Source organism: Lathyrus oleraceus, chromosome 1 (genome assembly GCF_024323335.1).
Source record: "Lathyrus oleraceus cultivar Zhongwan6 chromosome 1, CAAS_Psat_ZW6_1.0, whole genome shotgun sequence".
In the NCBI taxonomy this organism is placed as follows: Eukaryota; Viridiplantae; Streptophyta; class Magnoliopsida; order Fabales; family Fabaceae; genus Lathyrus; species Lathyrus oleraceus.
The window spans coordinates 30,266,764-30,286,557 of record NC_066579.1 but is presented as its reverse complement, the minus strand read 5'-3'; positions in this window follow the sequence as shown (position 1 = coordinate 30,286,557).

Here is a 19,794-nt window from a genome sequence, read left to right as displayed (position 1 = left end):
AGGGGGAGAAGTGCTTGATGTGGAAGTTGGTTGTGGCTGAACAGAAGTACAACTATTATTGGAAGAGGTGCACAGGTGCTGATGAAGAGGTGCACAGGTGTTGATGTTATAGCAGATGTCAGTGTGACATTCTGGCTGGTACAGGTGCTGAGTTACAGTAGCTGTTTTTGGTGAATGCACAGATTTAGGGGGAGAAGAAGTACTCTAGCGCATTGTGCATTTGTGTGTCTTACTAGTTGCATCCATAACTAGTAATTCTGTTGATTGTTGCACAGTTTTAGGGGGAGGAGAAGTACCCTTGTGCATGTGTGTATTACTAGTAGCCATAGCTAGTAATTGTTTTGCTTTTGCTGCTGATTAAACTACTGTTTAGTGGTTTAACTGCTGATTTTTTTGCCTTGTGAACAAAAAGGACAGATATATGTTTTAGCCAAAATTTGCCAAAGGGGGAGTTTGTTGTTTTTAAGAGTTGGCAGCAATTTTGGTAAAACAAAAAGTGTTCACAAGATGTTATGTGTGATGTCTTAACATGAGATATCCTATGTACCTGCTGGAGTTGAAGAACATATGCAAGCAGGATTGTTTCAGAATGCCACTTACAATGCTAAGGCTTCTGATATTGGATGTACCTGCTGGAGCTAAATTGGAAGACATATGCTGCAGGATTGTTTCAGTTGACATATTCATTGTCATGGTAACTGATATGGCTGTACCTGCTATAAAAGGAAACTGGATTATGCAGGATTTTTCCAGATGTCAGACCCGATGTCATGACATCCTGTACACAGAACATTCAGTATGAATGTCTGGTGTTTTGTGATTGCACAATTGGTGGCAATCATTGGTTGATTGAAGATATGGCTAGCTGGCGCAATCTATCAGGGATATCAACCATATTTGTTTATTTTCCAAGGAGATCTTTACAACTCATATGAAAAGATTTAATTGGAAAATATATTTAGGGTTTTCAAGCTGTCCAATGTTTCTATTAAAAGGGACTTAGAAAACCTGATTGTACACACAACCAAGACTGAGCGAAATTTAGAGAGAGAGCTAGGGTTTGTGTCTGTAGGTCATTCAAGTCATCCATAGATGATTGAATTGGACTGATTTGTCTTCTTGATCAAAGCTTTGAAGCAAGATCAAGAGTGTGTCTTCTTGATTGAAACTGTGAAGTAAAATCAAGAATATTGTAATTGAAAAGTATTTTCTTTTCACAAGGGATTATTGTAATCAATCACGGGTGTGTGATTGTAAGGGAAGTGAGTGGGTTCTCATATCTAAGAGTGCTTAGGTAGAAATTGCACGGGTAGAGATTAGGTGATAAAGACTGTAACTTGGTGAAGTGTACAGATAGTCTTTGAACTAATTCTATTATAGTGAATTTCCTTCCTGGCTTGGTAGCCCCCAGACGTAGGTGAGTTGCACCGAACTGGGTTAATAATTGCTTGTGTTATTTGCTTTACCATTCTGTTTCTGTTTATCCATTGTGTATAACCAGATATCAGTGTCGTGACATTAACTTCGACATCTTATATCTGATACCAGAATTTCAATCTACAACAACCTCTTTCATGTGCAACAACCTCTTTCATCTTCGATAAAATGTCTCTCCTAACAATGGGTGAATTGCATAGAGGAGTCGTTCCAAACATAGAAACTGATGTAAGCGTTTAAGTCTTTTGTTATTTGTCTAGAATACCTTTTAATAACGATACTAAATTTTTTGTTTATCTTTTATAAAGTAACGTGTTTTGTTGTTTCTTTTATAGGATATTTCAAGGTCTCGAACTTGGGTCCACGAATATGTACACATGGACCCGATGATTCAACCGTATGTCGAACTCGTCGGTTTTGGGCATATAAGCAAAATAATGTCTTGGTCGGTGGATAATAAATTCATTCTTGCGTTATGTGAAAGATGGGGTCCTGAGACACACACATTCTGGTTTCCAACCAATGAGTGTGCCGTGACGTTAGAAGACGTGTACATGCTATTGGAACTGTCTATCGAAGGTAAGACGAAAAATGGTAAAACCAACTATGCGAATTCAATTTGCATGGACCTCTTGGATGCTGAATTGTTAGATGATAACTCAAGAGGTCAAGGTATACTCCTTTCACGCCTTAAGGCATATTATAACAACTTACACTTAGATGAGAATTCGACCGAAGAGGCTTGAATAATAAAAACTAGGTGTTACATTATGCTTTTAATGGGTTCATTTTTATTTCCGAAGGTAGTTGTTCTAGTATGCATGTTATGTATTTACCTTTACTAAGACATGTAGATAGAATAGGAAGTTATAGTTGGGGATCCGCTTGTCTAGCTTATCTTTATAGCTCTTTGTGTAAAAATTCACACAAAGACACATCTATCTTTTCTGGATGTGTTGTTTTGCTCCAAGCATGGGATTGGTCCAAACTACCGTCCCTAGCGCCCGTCAAGAATAACCCTTTCACATTCCCGTATGCACAAAAGTAAGTTCTTAAAAATGGACTATATTTACTTACTTTACCGATTATTATCTCTACATAATATTTTTACCTTTATGGTGCAGATGGTCGGCACGTGGTATGAATTATAACAGATGTCCTAGACACTATATTACCTAGTATCGCAATCTCTTGGATCACCTTCGACCGGAAGATGTATGGCCATTAACCTAACTATTTCGTAATAATTTGCTAATTTCTTCTACCAGATTTATAATCTAACATATGTTCACATTTCAGTTCATTTGGCATCCATATCTAAATTTGGATCATGACCATGAAATCAACGAACAAGACGCATCCGTTTGGACTGCATGCACACTAATCATAAGATTCACCATTGTGGAGATGCACAATAGTGATCGTGTCAAATTGCAGTTCGGTATGCTTTAACACATCTCATATCCCCCAGCAACCCTAAGAGAATGGCATCTATGTAAAGTTAACGACCAATGGAACTTTAACCCATGACAAAGCTTTGCTAGATCTGAGTGTCGCAAATGGAAGTACCGCCATGACCATGTCTTAACTGACGTTGTGATGCCAACTGAAGAAAAACCAAGTTGCAATTATATGGCTTGGTACAGATCAGTTGGTTTTAAGTTCATCGTTGGGGATATGTACCTATACGACCCACGCCAGACAACTTACACACCGGAGGCCTCAACATCTAATCCCCAACAACATTGTCAGGCCGGCTACTCACAACCCCCTATCCGTCAAACTTTCCGTTCCACAAACACACAAACATACAACCCTAACATGTCATACACCCAACCACAATACCAAGAGCATACCCCGTACCACCACCAACAACTAGATCATCATCCAGAGACCCAACATCGCTTAACACCCAACACATCACCCTACCAAAGCCGCCTTAGCCAAAACATTCAACGATCATTTAACATCAATAGTCTCTCCTCCTACCATAGCCAAGAAGCTCAAACATCTCAAAACTGAAACCTTCAACAACCATATGTCTACCAAACACCACAACAATCTTTTCAACCATTCCTCGACACATCATTCACATCAATGTCTCCCTTCAATCGTCCCTGTCGCCCTACAACAACTCAACATAACCCAACTACTCTGGCATGGGTCATGAACTCAGCTATGGCGGTACACCTTCGATGCATACACAAGACTATGATGATTTGTCTGATTATCTCAACAGGCAATCTCCTGCAGTTGGTAGTGATGTTCGTGAGTCCTCAGATACTCAAACACCTAGGTGAATCATCAACGTGGGTTAGGGCAACGATTTCGGGTAGCTAGGGGATGTGGGACCAGAGGTCGGTTAAGTGATACTGATCATCAACATTAGTCTTTTTTGTGTAAATGGAAATTAATATTAATATGAATTGGTCCGATTTCGAATTTATCTATCACATAGACTTTTTTTCAAAAAAAAATCACAAAACACACAAAGGTGTCAATCCAATTGGCGCCTCCCTTTAAGCTATGCACATGGACGCCAATTGGATTGACAACATATGGAGCCCTAGCCAATCCGTTTGGCGTCTCCTCTCTAAGTTTAAGAGGAGGCGCCAATTGGTCTGACGACTCCTCTTAAAAATGGGGTTGGGATTTTTTTTTTAATCAGAATTATTTTAGGATTTTTTTTGAAAAATAGAGGTATTTTAGTAAAAAAAATCACATAAGATGTATGAATAATCAAACCATTTTAAATCACCTAAAAAATTATTTTTCTCATTAAATTCTTTCATTCAAACATAAAGGTAAGTAAATATAATGAGACCAATTTCTTCTTATCTTCATGCATGTTAAATTATTGAATTTTTTTATCTTCCCCTTTGATTTGAGCTTGGCCAAACAACTTTTATATTTAGGAGGTCAAAATTCAAACAATTTTTTTAAGTTTGATCTACAATAAAAGTTTTAAAAAAAAGTTATTACCGACAACTTTAGAAAATAAAATGTACTTTTATAAAAAAGTTATTACCGACAACTTTAGAAAATAAAAAGTTTAGTAGTTAAAATTAATTTTTGGTTTATGAAATTTTATTTTGATCACATATTTAAAATCACCACAAAATTAAAGTGTACTGTACAAACTTTTATGGCAAGAAATATTTCCTCCTCTAATTTTTGTCTGTGGTCATATGCCTTAAATTTTAGGGTAAGTTGAGTTTTAAGATTTAACTTTCTTAAAGTATTAATTAGATCAAATAATTTTTATTCATAATTATGTAAAACGTTTTGATTTTTAGTAAGCTATTAATTTGGAGTTATTATGAAGAAAAAAAATTGGTTTAGGTTATAACTTTCAAAGAACTTTTTTAAAAATATTTTTGCATGCATCCTGAGTCGATTAAAGTGTATATCTAAATTTATTATTGAATTAGAAGTATGAGTTTAAGACATTTTTTGATTGAGGATACTTATTACTGCGAAAAGTGTGAGTTGTATTGATTAGGAAGTTTGTCAAGGTAAAGACAATTTCTAACGATGTTATATATGTTTTTAGGTCAAGTGTGTCTATGTTGTTTGATTGCTAATCGATCTATGCAATGTGAAATGTTGATATTTTCTCATATGTAATGTATTCTCGTGTTGAGTAACTTAATGTGTGTAAATTGATGTCTTACATACGATTATGAAATATATGTGTTTACATGTTATTATGGATTACATATGTTGAATAATATGTAATTTGATGTGTTAGCATATAAGGAGAACTGTATGAGCGTGCATTTCATAATATGAATTTGTCAATTAGACTGTATGGGATGTCATAACCAAGAATTGATCCACTTTAATGTTGTAGAACAAAAGTAAGAATGTAATTAGATTATCTTTTCCACATGAATTAGTGTGATTTTAAAAATCGGTCAATAGTTCTTACGATTTTAAGAAAGGGTTGTAAAAATTTAATTATGTTGAGAACTTAGTACTGAAATAATAGTAAATAAGAATTGAGTTTTGATACATGAGAAAACTTGTTGGGGTTAGATTTCATCTTCCTATATTCATGTACTTTCTTATCAATAATATACATTTCTAATCAACAATTAATATTACCACCTATTGTTTTGGGTTTATTGTTTATCTCTAAATCAACATTGTCAATCATATTACCTAATAAACAATCTCTCATTCTATTAACCAATATGAAAACATTAAGGTTCGATAGTATATATAGATTCTCAATTTAAATCTATCTATAGACTTTACCTTATAGCAGATGAAAATATGTTCTAATTAGCTACTCTAAAATAAGAATTTAGCATGAAGAAATTCATCAATATTAAAGCATAACCAAATTTACATAAAACACAATGATCAAGATTGATACATTAACATTTGAACGACTACATCTACTTTAACCCAAAAAAAGAGAAATTAGTTACTCTTACTCATAGTTGTTGTACAAATAAAATCTAGAAGAAATAAGTTGAATGTCATCTCACTACTAGAAAAAACACATTTAAGGACAGATGTGAAATACATTTAACCTCGGCTACAAAGGCGAGGTAAAAAAGGGCGTCATGAAAAGTTCATAATTTACCTCTCGATTTTAAAATAACCGACGGGTATGCGAAAAGATCATGGGTTCGATCCCCAGAGAGACCTTTTTGGAATTCTGAAATAGAGAAAACACATGTCTCATCAGTTTTGTAATTTCACCGACGGATATACCATATTTTCACCTCGATTATCTAATAAAATCGAGTGGTAAAATAATTTTGAGTTTATTAAATCTAATGTGGATTATTTATTTCACTAAATCCTATACTGAACATATAAATTCTCAAAATTTGTTAGAAAAATAATTATATGAATAATTGTGTTATATTTGAAGAAAAACTTACATTGATTAGTGATTTTGAAGCATCCTGCAACTCATCATTCATCTCACGATGTTTTATGGTTAAAATATCTCCAATATTTCAAATTCTTTATTCAACACTTCCTTTTCTACCAATTCATTCTTGAAAGCATAAAATTCGATACTTTTACAAATGAACAAATATGGAAGAAAATTGAATAAAAACTAGAAGTATTAGAGAGATTTTAACGATAAAATAACATGAGATGAATGATGAGTTCTAGAATGCTAGAAAATTATTAATCAGTATAAGATAAGTTTCAGATAAAACATAATTTTGCATATGATTATTTACAAAATCAACTTACTAGGTTATATGTTAAAAGAGGACTTAGTGAAACAAACAATTGACATTAGATATAATAAACTCAACTCGACAGAACAAGATGAGAGTTGCACAAAGAATCACAAAAAACATAAACTCAATATCAATATCAATCTAAAATTCAAATTCAATAACAACAACAAAACTACAACATATAGATTTTCACAACTTTTGGTAGTAGATCAACTAAACAACAACAACAATAACATCAACAACTCAAAAATAACATCTTACATTAAGCAACAACTCAAAAAAAAAATATCTTAACAAAAATAGAACAACATCATCAACAATCTCTTAACAAAAAAATCTCATTATTGTCAGGAAGGTTATTTTCCGCAAAATTAAGAAATTGTTTCACTCCATTCTCATACTTTTTACTTAATCTATTGGCTTTCACCCACTACGATCCATAATCATATAAAGCTTCTGAAAAAATAAAATAGTACACAACCAACAAAAATAAAGCTTTTCAACAAGAACAACAAAAACAAAAACAACAGTAATGGAGAATAAAAAAAACAACTGTAATGGACCATAGCAACAACAAGAACAAAAACAACAATAATAACATACTAGAGAATAATGGTGAGAGAGTTTTTTCGTTTGCAAAGACTCCTTGGAGAATAAATATTCTTTCATTGGTTGGAGAAGAAGTGTTCTTTCGCTAGGGCTCGAAAAGTGAATGAGGTAGACACTGAGGGAATAAAAAATACAAAGAGAATAACAAGAACAACAATAATGGATAATAACAAGAACAACAGTAATGGACTATAACAACAACAAGAACAACAACAATAATAATAACATATCGGAGAATAATGGTGAGAGAGAGTTTTTTCGTTCGCTAGGACTCCTTGGAGAATAAGTGTTCTTTCGTTGGTTAGAGAAGAAGTGTTCTTTCACTGGGACTCGAGAAGTGAATGAGGTAGACACCGAGAGAATAAAAATATAAACAGAATAATAAGAACAATAGTAATGGATAATAACAAGAACAACAATAACAATAATAACATACCGGAGAATAATAGTGACAGAGTCTTTTCATTCGCTAGGGCTCCTTGGAGAATACGTGTTCTTTCGTTGGTTGGAGAAGAAGTGGTCTTTCATTAGGGCTCGAGAAGTGAATGAGGTAGACACTAAGGGAATAAAAAATATAAAGAGAATAACAAGAACAACAGTAATGGAGAATAAAAAGAACAACAATAATAGACCATAGCAACAACAATAATAACATACCAGAGAATAATGCTGCGAGAGTTTTTTCGTTCGCTAGGAGTCCTTGGAGAATAGTTGTTCTTTCATTGGTTGGAGAAGAAGTGTTCTTTCGTTAGGATTCAAAAAGTGAATGAGGTAGACACTGAAGGAATAAAAAATACAAATAGAATAACAAGAACAACAATAATGGATAATAACAAGAACAACAATAATGGAGCGTAGCAACAACAAGAACAACAACAACAATAATAACATACCGGAGAATAATGGTGAGAGAGTTTTTTCGTTCGCTAGGACTCCTTGGAGAATAAGTGTTCTTTCGTTGGTTAGAGAATCAGTATTCTTTCGCTAGGGCTCGAGAAGTGAATGAGGTAGACACTGAGAGAATAAAAAATATAAAGAGAATAACAAGAACAACAATAACAATAATAACATACCGAAGAATAATGGTGAGAGAGTTTTTTCATTCGCTAGGGCTCCTTGGAGAATAAGTGTTCTTTCATTAGGATCGAGAAGTCAATGAGGTATACACTAAGGGAATAAAAAATATAAAGAGAATAACAAGAACAACAATAATGGAGAATAACAAGAACAACAGTAATGGACCAAAGCAGCAACAAAAACAACAAAAATAAGAATAACATACCAGAGAATAATGGTGAGAAAGTTTTTTGATTCGCTAGGGCTCATTTGAGAATAAGTGTTCTTTCTTTGGCTGGAGAAGAAGTGTTATTTCTCTAGGGCTCGAGAAGTGAATGAGGTAGGCACTGAGTGAATAAAAAATATAAAGAGTATTTATCGCGATTATACTGAAAACCAAGGTAACATATCCGACGTAAAATCTATAAAAAGTAAAGACGCTTTTTTGGTTCCAAAAAGAATAAAAAATTATAGAGTATTTATCTTGGTTTTAATGAAAATCGAGGTAACATATATGACGTAAAATCTATAAAAATTAAAGGCGCCTTTTTGGTTCCATATAAAACATAAAACTGCAGGAGCTGAGAATCGAATCTCAAACCCTGAGCATATATTTATGTCGATTTTTTAAATAAAACAAGGCGCTCCCGTTACATACACCCTCAGTTTTATATTGTTCATGGTGAAAGCTTCGTCATAAAAAGCATTATTTGTTGTAGTGTTGTTTCTGGAACAACATTTTACCTTAAATCTCTCTCTCTCTCTCTCTCTCTCTCTCTATCTATCTATCTATCTATCTCTCTTGTTTTTCTTGATATTTCTATTTGAATATAATAACAACATATGCCAAAATTATCTTTTATGCAATATGTTAAATGGAGTGGTTGTGACTGTTGAAAAGTATATTTTCGGCAAATATTTTTATATCGTATCCACAGAGATTGGTTGTTATTACCGCCGTTCTATAATCCAAATTGTTATAAGTTTAGAAAGTAACCAAATTGTTTTGTTTGAAAAGTTATCTTTTGAGTAAAATTTCACTAAAACAATAAAATAGTTTTAATCAAATGTAAAAGGCTTGGCAAGATTGGAGTTCACTATTAAAATTGCTTATGATTCCTTATGACAACTATATAGATTCAAGATTATTGATGATGGTCAAGTATCCTCTCAATATCATTTATGTCTAAATGATATTGTGATAATCACTATATTAATCTTTAGACGATTTCTCCACCTAACTATCAATATAGCAATCTTTAATGGTTGATACAAAAGAAGAGTAGTGAATAAATTTATTTCTACAACTTATTCACTACTTGAAAATATATTTTATGCCAAGACTTAAATAATCTCTTTCAACAACTACTCAAATCTAATATTCAAACTAGGGGAAAAATATCATTCAATACATCAACAATCTTTTATCATATATAAGAGTCAAATGAAATACATAAACAAATAAGAATAGCTACTACCTCCAATCTTGACAAAATGGGGTTTAGCTCCTCATCACCATTTTGGAAAGCAAAAGGCAATGGTAAGAAATCTCTTTTTCCCTTTCAAAACTATCAAACTATCAATGAATGAATGAACAATTTCCATTCTGTTTTTTAAAAGGGTTGACCTTTCCTAAAATGCTCATTTTCATCTAAAGCTGAAAAACCCCCTAAAACAGATACAGATTTGTCAAAACACAGCTGGCCTTGGAAACAGAACACTTGGCCAAATCAGCTTGCTGGATTCGCAAGGTTCGCGGCACGAAGGGTGATCGCGGCGCAAACTGAAGCTACTTCAGCTTCCTTGCCTTGCAAGCTTCATCCAATTATTCTTTCAAGTGTAAATCTTCAAAAATAGGCCTCCAACTTGCATTCAATACTTCTTCCAAATTATGATTATGCATTCCGAAGCTCTCATGTCCAAAAATTCTACAAAACTAACAAATATGTGAAATAACTACTCAAAACAACATCAATTAAACCTAATTGCATTTATACAAAATAGTGAAAATAAAAGTGTGTAATTACATCAAAAATTGGTAAAAGGGACCAATAAAATTATATAAAAAGTAGTACTAATTGGTCCCTAACAGTGACCTCTATTTACTATGGTATGTGCAGACATTTTCGCTCACTTAGGCCTTTATCTCGCTTAGTGAGCTTGCCTTTTTTCATTGCTAAGTCATTTTCAGCACACCCAAGTGGACTTTGTTCCAATACTTTTACTTAGCGAGACCATATTTTCACCCAGCGAACCAACCCTTGCTTCACCTTGAAGTTACTTAGCTTGGAGGTCATCTAAAGCGCCTTTGTTTTCGGGTAGCGAGCTTAAACACCGCCATCGAATGGCGAGAATGAATTTGGAAGGTTGCCTTTTAACATCACCCAACAAACTTTTAGCATCACCCGATGAACTTTTAGCATCGTCCAACAAACTTTAATATTGATTTGAGAGATAATTATTGAAGAGTTTCTTTGATTTCTCATGTTTTTGGTTGGGCGAGCCCTTGCTTTGCCCAAAAAATTCTCTGCTACTCATCTCTATATTTTGTGATTTTTATTGGATATTTTCACCAATATTCACGAATAACACAGAAAAAATGTTCACACAAGTATTTTATCTTCTTGTTATGATAAATTGGGTGAGGGATTCATATGATTACTTGTGATCTAAGTTAACAAGTGCTTATGTAAAATACGTAAATTTTGTTGGACAAGTGACTCTAACCAGAGGGGGGGGGGGGGGGGGGGGGGGGAATTGTGGTATTTAAAATTCATGATTAATTTAGAGGTTTTATTATTTTAAAAATAGGTCGTGTTAGTAGTTTTAAGATCAGAATAAAAAGCAACAAAATGTGAAAGCAGTAAAGTAAATAGTACTCCCTCCGTCTCATAAAAAGTGTCTCATTTGCATTTTTTTTGTCTCAAAATAAATGTCCTTTTAGAATACCATAATAATATTAATCATTTTTTCCACTACTATACCCTTATTTATTAACTTTTACTCTTTTCAACAACTCCACTAATTATAAAAAAGAGTAGTATTTTAGTAAATGACACTAATTTTATCATTAAAATCAAAACATCTAATCATTTTCTTAAGAACCACACATAACTTAAATAAGACATTTATTATGAGACAGAGGGAGTAGAAAATAAAAGATAAGGGTTAGAAAGATGGAACCAAGAACTTTCCATGTGTTGGCCGAATGTTGGCCTACTCATGTTTGAAGGTAGAGAAAAACAAGAAAGGGGGGGGGGGGGGTTGAATTGTTTTAATGATAATAAAAACTTTTTGGAAATGAGGCACACGCTAAAACAAGTAATATCAACACTGAATTTTATACTGGTTCACTTTAGAGCAGCAACTCGTGTGAGAAAGAGAATGAATAATGAATATAATAGTAGTGTTGTATTCTCGTGTGTTTCAGGTGTTCTTAGTGATATATTTTATCCTTTATATAGGGGTGATGAGAAGACCGTTGAGTATTTGAATGTCAGAATCTTTGGCAATGATGGATGATTAATGTCATTAAACTCTGTGTTCTTTCCAAAACAACTTTTGGGGCGCCATAATTTTTTTCCTGAAATAGATTCTTTCCATAAGTGAATTTCTTCATAACTAAGTATTCTGAATCAGCGGGTTCAAACATCAGAGTCTCTATTCGGCAAGTGTTTCTTCAGATAAATGCTTGTTGCTGTTTGTCTTCAGAGTTTCTTCTGGTTGATTTCTTTAGAGCGCAAGGCTTCAGATCCTAGAGTGCGTACTTCAGAGTGTCGCTTGTTGAGTTTGTGGTTTCTCTAATAAGAGTCAGAGCTTTTGCTTGCGTATCTTCTAAGTGGTATCTCAGAACTTGTATTTGTATCTGAAGGATATCTATCTGACTATTTTGAATAGAGTCCTGCACACTTAGATAAAAAATGTTAGGGTACCATTTTTGTTTCATCCTTTGTTATCATCAAAATCTTAGAGATACATTGTAGAAACTAGATTTGTTCTTACAATCTCCCCCTTTTTGATGATGACAAAAAAATTCAGAGTGATGATGAAACAGTGGTATAATCAAAATAATAACTCAGATTCATATGAAGGATGACTCCTCCTGAGATGGATCATCAGATTTCTCAGAAGTTCTTACCAGACTTTCCTTGTGTGACAGCTAGTTTGTACCTTAGTTGATATCCTGCATAACTTTTAGTTCTCATAAGTCATTCATATATTAATGTGTGCAGTGTAGCATGAGGCTTATATATATTTTCACCAGAGCTATATTAGTTCTCTCCCTTTTGTCAGACTCAAAAGACATAGTTTCAAGAAAAAGTGTTCAAATATATATATATATATATATATATATATATATATATATATATATATATATATATATATATATATATATATATATATATATATATATATATATATATATATATATATATATATATATATATATATATATATAAGAAATAGAGGTACAGGTAAGCAGCAACGTAGAAGAGAGCACAAAACATAAAGAAAACATAAGAAGAAAACAACAAAAGAAGCCTAAGTACCTAAGGGTTTGGAGGCGGAGGCATCCTTTGGAGCAATTGAGTAAGCAGGTTTTGAATATTGTTGTTGACGGAGTCCTGGTGATCCAATCTTGCTCGCACAATCTGTTGCTCCTTCTGCAATTCTTCCAGAGTTTTCAGGATCAGAGGGGCGAAGCCAGAGTTTGTTTGCTCCCCCTGAGTCAGAGCATCATCGCTAGCCTTTGCAACTTCCTCCGTAATAATGTGTGTTGCTTCTTCAGCTTCGGTTTTCGCTTTTGCCTCACCTTCAGCAGCAGCCACAATAACAGCGGCTCCAGCAGTAGCCTTCTCTTCAGCTTCTCTAACTCGTTACTCCTCTTCCATGTGAGCTTTCTCTTTTGCTTCTCTTCTGGCCTTTTCCTCAGCCTCTCTGACCAAGCCAGCCTGTAGCCTTACTCCATCGTCTCTGACTAAGAAAACTTTGGTGGAAATAAAATATTTAGAGAGAGAGAGAGGGAAAGAAAAGAGAGATAATTTGGAAATAATTGGAGAAATCACGAATTCTAGTATGAAATAAAGTGGAGAGGCACCTCCTTTATATATGAAAAGAATTGACTCAGATAGGAAACGACCCATGGGCCAATTAACTCACTTAATTGATTAGATCATAAGTCTAATCGATTACGTACTTAGAATAATCAATTATTATGGCACAAAATGGAAAATTTTGATATATAGTCATTACCAACCATTAAGAGACTCTCATAATTGAGTATAAACTTGATTAGGAATCACTTAATCGATTAGGTTAAGGATCTAATTTATTAGATAGTTAAAAAATTGTCCTAATCATGCAGACAATCCCCTAATCAACTGGCTAGGTCTTGAAAACATTTTTAGTTGATTTTTCTAAGTAAAGAAATGCCTTAAATTCATTTTAGGTGCGTGTGTGTGAGTTATCTTAGTATCTTAGGAGTTGCTCTCCTACTTTCACAAGACTTTTATCACTCAGACAAACACAACCAAGTGAGTTTTCACACTTCTTATCTTTTACAAATCTGAAGCATTCAAGTTCTTTTGCCATATATGCCGATCATATAAGCAATTCATTGGAAACTTAATTCTTCTACATGACTAGGCTTGAGAAATCTTCAATTTAATCACCATCTTCCAAGAGTTAGAAAGATATTACCATCAACTTTAACAAGCATAATCATTGTCGTCATCAAAACACCAAGAAGGTCACCAACACCAAGATCATCAATTTCATACATGGAAGCATATAGATCCATATTATCCCTCTTTTTGATGATGACAATGCATCTCTCATGGAGGTGGTAAAAGAGAAAACATAGATATAAAGTTTGGAGTGTCTAAACTTCATCTAACATGAGTATAAAGTACACTCTACTCTCCCTGAGAGTATACTTTTACCCCTTTTGCATAATAAAAGAGATGGGAAAATCATAACACATAAATCACATGTTTTCTTAAGTAAAAGGAACAATTTACCTTATAAAGAGATGGGCATGAGCACTCAAGAGTAAGGCACATAAAAAGTAGGACCTAAGATCTTACTTCCTCCCAACAGAAGGTAGAATCCAACTTTGAGATCAACGACATGTAAGTTTTGGAGAACCTCCTCCCCTTGATTCTCTTCTGGAAAAAAAAATCAAAAGTCTTTGAAGCTGTCTAAACCTAGAGGTAATTATGGGATCTACTCATTTATTTCTTAAATTACTTTCAAGAGATAATCATTTCCCCTTAGGAATATTTTTGGATAACCTCCTTAGACCCTAGACTAATATTGGGATCTAGGTGTATGGTGTTTGGCGCTCTTTTTCTCCACAAACTTATAAGAATCTACCAAAGGTTAGTAGAAAATACATTTAATTAACTAAGAACTTAATAAACCACTTACTAGAGAGTTAATCAGAGTTTCCCGATATTTTAATCTCTATTGAGTGTACTACCTCAAAACCTCAAGATAACTTAAGAAAACTCCCCTTTTCGGGGGAACGACATACCATTGTCGATTTTCCTTCTCTATAAATCATTTGATACCCAATGTATACACATGTTTTGCACAACTTTATTGAGTTTGCAAGTAAGACTCCTTTAAATCTGCAAAGCATTCCTTTTTCATCTTTATTGGTTGATAAGTGATAAATTGTGGTAATTTTGTATGTGAATAATTGGCACTTATTGACTTGTTTCAATTGACTTTCTTACATAAACCTCAACTTTTGCGTATATATTGTATAGTTTGCGTTATCATGTAAATATCTTTTAGTATAACCAATTTCATCTCTTTTTGTATGTTTCCTTACATGGTTGAAGCATTGGACACTTGATAGGCAAAAGCAAAGCTTCAAATGCAAATTTTGAAGGAAATCAAGTCCCTGCTTAGCGAAACAAAAGGCAGGGGGAATTGGGAAACTCATTCTAGGAGCGTTCTTAGCGTGAACCAAGGCGGTTTAAGTTTATTTTTGATGATCGCACTAAGCAAGCTCTGCTAGGGCTTAGCGTGATTCCACTTTTCCAACCCTTATTTATTCATTTGTACACAGATTTTTAGGGTATGGTTTTGGGAACTTTTAACCCCAATTCCATCAACATCATTTTATGTAGTTATGAGAGATAGATACTTAGAAAACAACAATTTAGGATGCTTCTTGAAGATCCAAAGTTGGATTTTCCTATATCGTTGGGAAATCATTGTGGATATTTGTTCATCTTCATCCTTCTCCTTGTAATACCTTTCTTGTTGGGTTTGTATGTAAGTTCACTTTTATAGTATGTAGTTTTATTAATCATGGAGTTGTTTATGATTTATTCACAAATCTATATCAATGTTATCCTTGTTTACTTGTTTATCTATTGATTTGAACCGTTAATGAGAAATACTCTTCGAATATAGATCTAGGATAATCATTGGTTAGACGTTAAACTATAGACATAGATTTAGATCTAACATTCACTGTGAATTGGGAAATCCATTCTAGGAGTGTGCTTAGCGCGAACCAAGGCGGTTTACGTTTATTTTTGCTGATCACACTAAGCAAGCTCTGCTAGGGCTTAGCGCGATTCCACTTTTCCAGCCCTTATTTATTCATTTGTACACAAATTTTTAGGGTATGGTTTTGGGAACTTTTAACCCCAATTCCATCAACACCATTTTATGTAGTTAGGAGAGATAAATACTTAGAAAACAACAATTTAGGGTGCTTCTTGAAGATCCAAAGTTGGATTTGCCTATATTGTTGGGAAATCACTGTGGATATTTGTTCATATTCATCCTTCTCCTTATAATCCCTTTCTTGTTGGGTTTGTATGTAAGTTCACTTTTATAGTATGTAATTTTATTAATCATGGAGTTATGTATGATTTCTTAACGAATCTATATAAATGTTATCCTTGTTTACTTGTTTATCTATTGATTTGAATCGTTAATGAGAAATACTCTTCGAATATAGATCTAGGATAATCATCAGTTAGACGCTAAACTATAGACATAGATTTAGATCTAACATTCACTGTGGATATCGATTCTTAATGCTCCACATTGTTTAATATGCCGTGACATCGTCGATTGAACAATACAGTAAAACTCCTAACATTCATTGTGGATATCGATTCTTAATGCTCTGTATTGTTTAATAGGTTGTGAGATCGTCGATTGAACAATACGATAAAACTCTCGACGGAAGTTTAGACATGAACCCTGTTGTGAGTGATGCGTGATGATATTGATGAATGTTTAGATTGTGCATAACTGGTTGGTAAATTACATGTTCGTATGGTGGATGAAATACAATTATGTAAAGCTCTCAGATCTCTTTGAAGCTTTATTTATTTATTTATTTATTTATTCATTTTACATAGTTTAGATTTTAAATTCATGTTTTACAAACCCAAACTTAGAAACATAGAGACCGTTGAACGACATTTGATGTCACACTAATATCTGTGGAAACGATAAAACAAAATACTTACTTTTGCTTGCTGCTTTACCACGATGAACATTGGTGTAAATTTCTTTATATATTCGTTATGTGAATATGTTTAAGGAATCCTTCCTATGAACGATGGATTCATAAATCAAGATAGTATTGAAGCTCTTCTATCTATCGATCTACATCATATCATAAGCGTCCTTGCACAAGGATTTATTAGTAGCACATGCACAAGAAAAATATGCTTGGTTTGAAATATTTGTATCATCATTCCCTCTTAGAAACTTGTTTTCAAGCAAAAAATTGCTAAAACTATCAAACCAACCTCTATGAGCTTGTTTCATATCGTAAATATCCTTTTAATTTTGAGAACACGAGGAGGAAAAGTTTCATGAAATCGGGAGGATGATCAACAGACACTTCCTTATGAAAGTAACTATTCAATAACACACTCTTTACATCCATTTGGAAAACTTTAGGAAAATATAGTGCATGAGAAAGCTAGAATCATTCTCATGGCTCGTAATCGATCTACAATGACATACAATTCATCGAAAATTATGCCTTCATGTTGATTGTACTTTTTCCCAATGATTCTTGATTTATTTCTTAAAGAATTTCCAGAAGCATACAACTTTTTGCAAAAGACCAACTTAAGAACCAAATGCTAGATTAGCTTAAGCTTTGGAAACGAGTTCTCGAATGTTGTTTCTCTCAAATTGATTTAACCTTTATTGCATAGTAAGAAACCAATTTTCTTAGATGACAGATTCATCAATTCCCTTTGGCTCAATTGGTGAAACAAAAGCCATACAGTTACATACCTGACTAAGGGAGTGTTGAAATGTAATTCCCTTAAAATTTTCTCCATTAACATTCTGAATTGGATGGTCATTAATGGTCCTCCATTTTTTTGGATAGAATTTGGTTTCCTAAGTTGACTTCTTCAACTTAAGTTTCTTCATTTTGAATTTGTACTTCCTCTCGTCTTTGATATTTTCCCCCTTGATCATCATCTTCCAAGAATGTTCTTTCAGAGATATCTACACAACAACCTTTATTTTTACCTAGTAGGGGTTAGCTCACCAAAGGTAATATGTATGAGTTCTTATATAGTCATAGTATTTTCAAAAACAAGTTTTAAAAGGATTTCATTTCAAGGTTTTTAAACACCATGTATTATAAAAGATACATTATTACATTTTTCACACAACTTACTTAAACATAAATTATGCTATAAAAATTTAGTCAGAAGAACAACTTAAAGGTAAGATTAAGGCTCTTACCAAATGAGTTATCTTCTTGTAGGAGTGAAGCAAATTAATATATTCATTTATTCAGTTTTATGACTTAAAGAGCAAATTTCGATATCATAGTTTGTATTCAAGTTGTCAAGCTCATATACATCACATTTTGACTTTTTGACCTTTGGTACCCAAATCTTTTTGGGTCCTTTGATGTTAGTGAAATACATATTATAAGCAGACAACTTTATTTTTTTATATTCACAATGCTCTTTACATAAATGTTATAGTAATTGCATTTGAGAGTTTTGCGTTTAGATGTTGGTTGGACATTGCAAATATTGCTAAAGCCTTTATTGTTGTTATTAGGTTCATAACTAATACCACTCTTATTATAATACACTATTTGATTTTCTAATAAAAGATTTAAGTTGCCTCTTCCTTTAGTGAATTTATCAAGTTTGTTTTAAAGATTATCAATTTTACTTTTAAAAATGTTGCATTGATCACACTTAATAAATTCATGTGTTTTATAACTTATTTTTCTATTTTTGTTTTTTAGGGTTGAGTTTGCTCATTGGAGAGTGAAAGATATGTTAACTACTAGCCAGAGAGATATATGCAGAAGTTGGGATGTTGTGAACATCATGTTTAAGTTGTAACTAGGTGTAATCAGAGTATCATTCCAAAAAATTTTCCAACATTTAGCATCAGTATAACAATGTCTTTTACTTCAGGTTGCACAACTTTGTTTTAAGACAGTGTATACAACACATTGTAAAGGAATTGGAAATGGAAAAAAAAATTGATTATGACAAAGATGCATGTAGTTGCTGCATTAGAATAATACATGGGTTACCTTTGTGCGTGTTAACTTGTAGGTTTTCAAATACAAGGTGACCCTATTATGTTATAATCAATTCATGTGTTTTAGAAGAAATTAAACATTGAAGAGCATGAAATTACTCAAGAAGAAAGTGAAACATAATTTGATTTAGAAGAAGAGTGTGAAGAGTTAAAGAGGTATTTCAATACTTTGGATATAGTTGGCCAAAGGGCAATGAAGAAAAAAATTCGGGAACTAACACATCCATCCATAAATTCCATGTGTCCACTACCAGGGAAGTACAAGCCAATAAGGGGAAATAATAAGAGTAAAAAGGGTCAAGAGAGTAATTTACATTGTGATCCTTCACAGTGGGGGTATGTTGAGGCCTTGCAGGGAAGTCAGACGACAAAGAGTTCATGTACAAAACTAACTGCAAGTCAACTGTCTCAATATCCTGTTTTCTTACATGACTTCATTGAAGACATTGTTATTGTGGAGCCTGATGGAAATTTTGGTTTCCATGTTATTGCAAATTTAATTGGATGGTGTGAAGAGTCATGTCTTTGGTTCAAACGCAATTATATCGTGAAGTTTTTCAACATCATCAATTGCACTCTAAGGTATTCTATGGCATGGTATCTGAAGTTAGGACTTTGTTGCGAGTAGATAGCTTGGGTGTTAAGGATCGTGACAAATGGATGACTGTTCTTGATATGGTTACGTTATTGCTTCTTGATATAATGTGATATTGGTCAAGTTGTCCAAGAACCTTAGCATCACTTTCTTTCCACTAGTGGTATCTCTATCTATGTTTACGATTAAACATAAGATTATTGATGTTTGTTTTGTCAACAACAATCAATGGGTTCAATTGAAGTTGAAACTCGTTAGTTCATTGCCTCCCGTCACTGACTGCTAGAGATATAACTATAGTGAAGGTGC